This window comes from Apteryx rowi, unplaced genomic scaffold, assembly GCF_003343035.1.
Source record: "Apteryx rowi isolate R43461 unplaced genomic scaffold, aptRow1 scaffold_1396, whole genome shotgun sequence".
Classification (NCBI taxonomy): domain Eukaryota; kingdom Metazoa; phylum Chordata; class Aves; order Apterygiformes; family Apterygidae; genus Apteryx; species Apteryx rowi.
Window position 1 is genome coordinate 42,253 of NW_020447637.1, and position 6,124 is coordinate 48,376.

At 54.6% G+C, this 6,124-nt stretch overlaps 1 pseudogene; it reads right to left on the bottom strand.

Moving 5' to 3' along the window:
* LOC112961845 overlaps nt 1-5,891 on the bottom strand; it is a 6,975-nt pseudogene extending 1,084 nt beyond the window's left edge.
* Between the last annotated feature and the right edge of the window lie 233 nt (nt 5,892-6,124).

Below are 6,124 nucleotides of genomic sequence, written 5' to 3' on the forward strand. Positions count from 1 at the left end.
CCAGCCCAGCTTTGACTTGCCGAACTCCATCCCTTCCACCACAGGCCATGTCTGCATATTCTTCCTGATTAGCCCATGCCCCTTCCAGCCCTCTGTGGATGTCCTTCTTTCTTTTCAAGTCCTAAATCACAAAGTCCCTGCTCATCTGTGCCAGCCTCAGGCCAGGCCCTATGGGACCTTCCTGCAGACTTTCCTGTGCTTTAAGGACATTGTCTCTGAAGATCCAAGAGTACTCCACGGCTCCTCTTCCCTCTAGGGCAGTCACCTGCAGGATCCTGTCAAGGATCGTCTTGTTCTTTTCTTCCTCTTTTATTCCTCTTTCCTCTCCACCATCTCACCGTCACTGCAGTGACAGCCAACCTCCACATTCACATCCCCATCCAGCCTGAGCTTCAGGTAAGAAACCAATGGGGAGGATGGCACCCTCTACTTGGAGGCGCAAGTACAGAGATGTAACCCATGAGCCCAGGAGATGGGACCCCAGCCTACTCTGGCTCATCCTCAGCCCTTAGGACCCAGGATGCAAAACACCGGTCTGGGGACACCTCAGCAGTCAAAGGGTCTGAATGCCTGGCGTGCTCCTGAGAACTTCTCTACGGTCTCCCAGCACTGGTTTGACTCCTGTTGCCCATGGAGCAGAGACTCCTTTTGAGGATGAACTTGCTTACTGTGTGACTCTAAGGACAGGCTTGACCAGGCAGTACAAATGCCAGCAAGGCCTCAAACCCACAACAATATCCCCTGCCAAGGACTCCACTTTCCAGCCTCTTCCTCCTAAAGGATTTGGGTTGGGAGGGACTACCAGAGATCTCCAGGAGCATGATCTGCTCTGAGCTGGGCTAACTTGACAGTTAAATCAGATTGGTAGGTGCTTTCTCCAGGAGAGCTTTTAAAAATCTCCTGGACCCTGCCCCAGTGCTACTCAACTGACATGGTTATTTCTTTATTTTTTTCCTTCAACTCATTTGAAATTTCCCTTACTATGTCTTCTCCTTCTTGTCTCTTGTCCTTTCCTCCCCTTAGTCCCCAGCCAGACCATCCCACTAACTTTGACTGAGGACAATCACAGCCTCACCTCCAAGCACAGCCTTGCTGGGATCTCCTGGGACTGTGCAGGCAGGCTGTGGTGGCCAGCTCCAAGCAGGGCTATGCACTGCAGGTCCCTATGTTGTCTCAGATGAGAACGTATGGAGATATAACATGACCCAGGGCAGAGCCTGTGGGCTGATACCAGGACTGAGCCAGGGAAAGCAGGCATGAGAAGAGAAGCCCTCCAGCAGCTCCTCTCCACAACCAGCCTGGGAGTGATGCACTGGGCAGTGCTCCTGAGAGAGGAGAGTGACATAGGATGGGGGATACACCTGCAGTGCTGGGCTCCGACCATCTGTGCTGGGTCTGGGAGTCCTGGCATGCGGTGCCGCTGGCTGTAGCACCCGAGAAACCGCTGACCCTGCTAGCGACAAACAGTCCCCTCCATGACTGTCAGGAGCTTCTGGAGTGTCATGGCTCCGATCTGTGCCTCATCCCTCCACTGGTCCCCAAATGAACCCACTGTGCAGGCACTGCACAGAACAGGGTGCGTTCTGGGGTGGGGAAACATCCCCCCAGCATGGTCCCCATGACAGCCCTTGATGCCCTGGCCTCCTCGGCCCTCCTACCTGGCAGCCTCCCACCAGCCCCCAGACCCTGCCCAGCCCTGATCCTGTCCCCCTGGAGTTAGCAGAAGGCATGCCCCAGGGTCTGCTGAGGTCTGAGCCCGCAGAAAGGCCAGGCAGGGCAGCCATTCCCCCCATACAGGTGCTGAGCCCAGCAGGCAGACAGAGCTGGTCACATTCAAAGATCACCCCTCACCAGGACCATGGGGAATAGCCAGTGCTGGAAAAAGCTCGTATGAGAGGCTGGGTGTGTGAGGAGTTTCCTGGGACAGCTTCTCTTCTCTGTTCGTGCAGCAACAAGCTGAGCTGGATCTTCCCACTGAGGCACCCTGCTTGAGGGCCCCCATGGGAGGAGGATGGTCTACAGGCCCAGTAAATGGCCTCAGGACCTCCTCTGCATGCTCCCTGACAGCCCTGCAGAGGACCCAGCAGAGGGCTCKTCCTCCCMRGGCTCACAGCTGGGCATCCASTMCTCCAGCTGGGCATGGAGCCTTGTCTGRGGGGATGACTTTGGGAGTAAGGACCAGCACACAGGGTGGGAGAGATTGTCTCAAGGAAATGTGCTGGGGACAGTGCGTGAGGGACAGCAGCTTTGGAGGAAGAGTCATCCTTCAAGGACTGCACTGTGTAGAACCTACTTTATTACAGAGCTACTGTGAGGGAGTCAGCTCTGACCCACTGTTGGACACAATCTTAAATAGGCACCAGGTGAGACAGAGCAGTCTCAGTAGAGGTGGAATGAATCCAACCATTGGTGTAGCAACATGGTGACAAATAATAATAACAACAGTAATACTAGTAATAACAAAAATAAAGTGAACAAACAAAGCTCAGTCCTGGTACAGGACACAGGGGGAGTCATTTGTGGAGAGCAATGGCAATGTTACCACTGCTGAAAAATGTCCNACACAGGGGGAGTCATTTGTGGAGAGCAATGGCAATGTTACCACTGCTGAAAAATGTCCGTGAAACCAATGTACTCAGGGCATCTTTGAGCTCCTTGTTCCTCATGCTGTAGATGAGGGGATTCAGAGTTGGAGGCAGCACCGAGTACAGAACAGCCACCACAAGATCCACAGCTGGGGAGGAGAGGGAGGGGGGCTTCAGGTAGGCAAACAGGCCAGTGCTGACGAACAGGGAGAGCACAGCCAGGTGAGGGAGGCACATGGAAAAGGCTTTGTGCCAGCCCTGCTGAGAGGGGATCCTCAGCACAGCAGTGAAGATCTGCACGTAGGACAGCACAATGAAAATGAAACACCCAAAGGCTAAACAGGCACTAAACACAAGAAGCCCAGCTTCCCTAGGGGAGGAGTCTGAGCAGGAGAGCTTGAGGATCTGGGGGATTTCACAGAAGAACTGGTCCACAGTGTTGCCTTGGCAGAGTGGTATCAAAAATGTGTTAGCAGTGTGCAGGACAGAATAGAGGAAAACCACTGCCCCAAGCAGCTGCTGCCATTTTGGCACAAGCTCTGCTGTCCATGATGGTCCCATAGTGCAGGGGTCTGCAGATGGCAACAAAGCGGTCATAGGCCATGACTGTGAGAAGAGAATACTCTCCTCCTAACAAGAGGACAACAAGGAAGACCTGGGCAGCACACCCTGAGTAGAAAATGGCCCTGGTGTCCCACAGGGAATTGGCCATGGATTTGGGGACAGTGGTGGAGATGGAGCCAAGGTCTAGGAGGGAGAGGTTGAGGAGGAAGAAGTACATGGGGGTGTGCAGGCGGTGGTTGCAGGCTACAGCTGTGATGATGAGGCCGTTGCCCAGGAGGGCAGCCAGGTAGATGCCCAGGAAGAGTGAGAAGTGCAAGAGCTGCAGCTCCTGCGTGTCCGTGAATGCCAGGAGGAGGAACTCGTTGAGGGAGCTGCTGTTGGCATTTGCTCCCTCTGAGCTTGGGGACTCTCCAGGGAAGAACACAGAGATAAATTTCGACAGACTTCTCGGAGCAAAGCTTTCTCATAAAACCCTTCCAGACACACACACATTACCTCTCCCCATCTCAGCAGCNTCAGCTCCATGTCTTGAGCTCCAGTTTGTCCTGGCTGAGGGTGCCATGTGAGCATGGAGGCTGAGGAGTGTGTCATGGAGTGAGTCCACTYATTTCTGGGCACATGAGGGAGAAGAAGGTGAAAGGGAAGAGGCAGCATGGATTTACCATGGGTAAATTGTGCCTCACCACCTGATTGCCTTCTAGGATTAAATAAGTGCACTTGTGTTTGGAGAGCAGAAAATGCCTTTCGACTTGATTTGAGCAAGGTGTTTGACACTGTCTCCCACAATATCCTTGTGGAGTACAATTTAGAAATTTACCACCTAGATGGGTGAACAACCAGATGGCTACAGAACTTGTGGGATGATGAGGCTCAGAGGGCAGTGGTGAATGYGTGGTATTCTTCTTGGAGGCCAGGGAGAAGTGGAGCACCATGGAGGGGTCTCTCCAGGAACTTGTCCTGTTCAAGGACTTGATTAGTGACATGGAAGAAGCAATATTCATCATGCTTGCTGAGGACAAAAAAAATGCAGAAGGGCCCTGCCATATGCTGGCCCTTCCCCCATTGCTACTCAACTACCATGATTATTTCTTTATTATTTTCCTTCAATTCTTTTGAAATTTCCCTTACTGCATCTTCTCCTTGTTGCGTTGTGTTCTTTCCTCCCCTTGGCCCCCAGACAGACCATCCTGTCTACTTTGACTGAGGACAATCACAGCCTCACCTCCAAGCACAGCCTTGCTGGGATCTCCTGGGACCATGCAGGCAGTCTGTGGTGGCCATCTCCAAGCAGAGCTATGCGCTGAGGGTCCCTACGTGGTCTCAGAGGAGAGCTAATGGAGACATAAGATGACCCAGGGCAGAACCTGTGGGGTCATGCCAGGGTAGAGCTGGGGCAGCAGGCATGAGAAGAGGAGACCTCCAGCAGCTCCTCTCCACACCCTCGCAGGGAGTTATGCACCCAGTGGTGCTCCTGAGAGAGGATGATGACAAAGGACGGGGGGGGCACCATGAGCTGCATTGCTGGGAGACCACCTGTACTGGGTCTGGGAGTCCTGGCAGGCAGTGCCGGTGGCTGTAGTCCCTGAGAAACCGCCGACCCTGCTAGCAGCAGTGAGTCCCCTCCATGAAAGTTGGGAGCTTCTGGGGTGTCATGGCTCCCATCTCCCTCCTGTCCCTGTGCTGGCCCAGCCCTGCTGCCCTCCATGTGGCCCCATGGCCCCACTGCACAGTCACTGCACAGGACAGGTTGCATTCAGGGGTGGGGAAATGTCCTCCAGGCATGGTCTCCATGACAGCCTTCAGTGCTCTGTTCCCCAAAGCCCTCCTGAAGCCTCCCACCAGTCCCCAGGTCCTGCTCAGTCCTGATCCTGTCCCCTGGGGTTAGCAGAAGGCCGTGCTCTGGGGTCTGCTTGGGTTTGAGCCTAAAAGGAGAGGCCAGGCAGGACCAGCCATTACCCCCATACAGGCACTGAGCCCAGCAGGCAGACAGAGCTGGTCACATTCAAAGATCACATCTCTCCAGGACTGTGGGGAATGGCTAGTGCTGGAAATGGCTGGTATGAGGGTCTGGGAGGAGTTTCCTGGGACAGTTTCTCCTCTCTGTTCATGCAGCAGCAAGCTGGGATGGATCTTTGCCCTGAGGCACCCTGCCTGAGGCCCCCCATGGGAGGAGGATGGTCTGCTGGCCCAGGAGATGGCCCCAGGACCCCCTCGGCATGCTCCCTGCCAGCCCTGCAGAGGACCCAGCAGAGGGCTCGTCCTCCCAGGGCTCACAGCTGGACATTTAGTCCTCAAGTTGGGCATGGAGCCTTGTCTGGGGGTGACTTTTGGGGTAAGGACCAGCATGAGGTGTGGGGGAGATTGTCTCAAGGAAATGTGCTGGGGACAGGGCCTGAGGGACAGCAGCACACTGATATGGTTCTTGAGTCCTCCTTCCTTCAACGCAAGCTCCCACAAGGGGTCCCAGTCTTCTTTTTGGTGCCACCCCTCAGGAGGGAAAATGGCAGTATGAGCTGGGAGGGTGGGGAGCATTAATCCTTCTTCAGCCACTTCCCAGGCCATGTGCAGGGCCGGGACAGCAAGGACTTCTGGCTCTGCACCATGAGCTCACTTTAGTCTACCCACACTCCAAACATTGTCTTGGATTAAAAGTTGGCATTCTTCTCTCCAAGACACTTTCAAGCCCAGTTCCACTTACTTCTCATCATCTCTTCCAATCCCTCCTCTGATCTTGTTGGCCATTCCCACACCCCCTCCCCTGTTCTCTTGCGGGGTCTTGAGCTCACAGTGCTGCCCTGCAGAGCGAGCAGGCTGTGGGGCCACAGGACCACAGGGTGACTCTGCACTGGCCGTGCTGCTCAGGGTGGGAGGCAGATCCAACCAAATGGGGATCATGGCCTCTAATCCCTCCAGGGGACTGCAGATGTGGCAGGTGCTTGGAGGGGTTATGGAGTATTTCCAAAGCTATTAGTTCT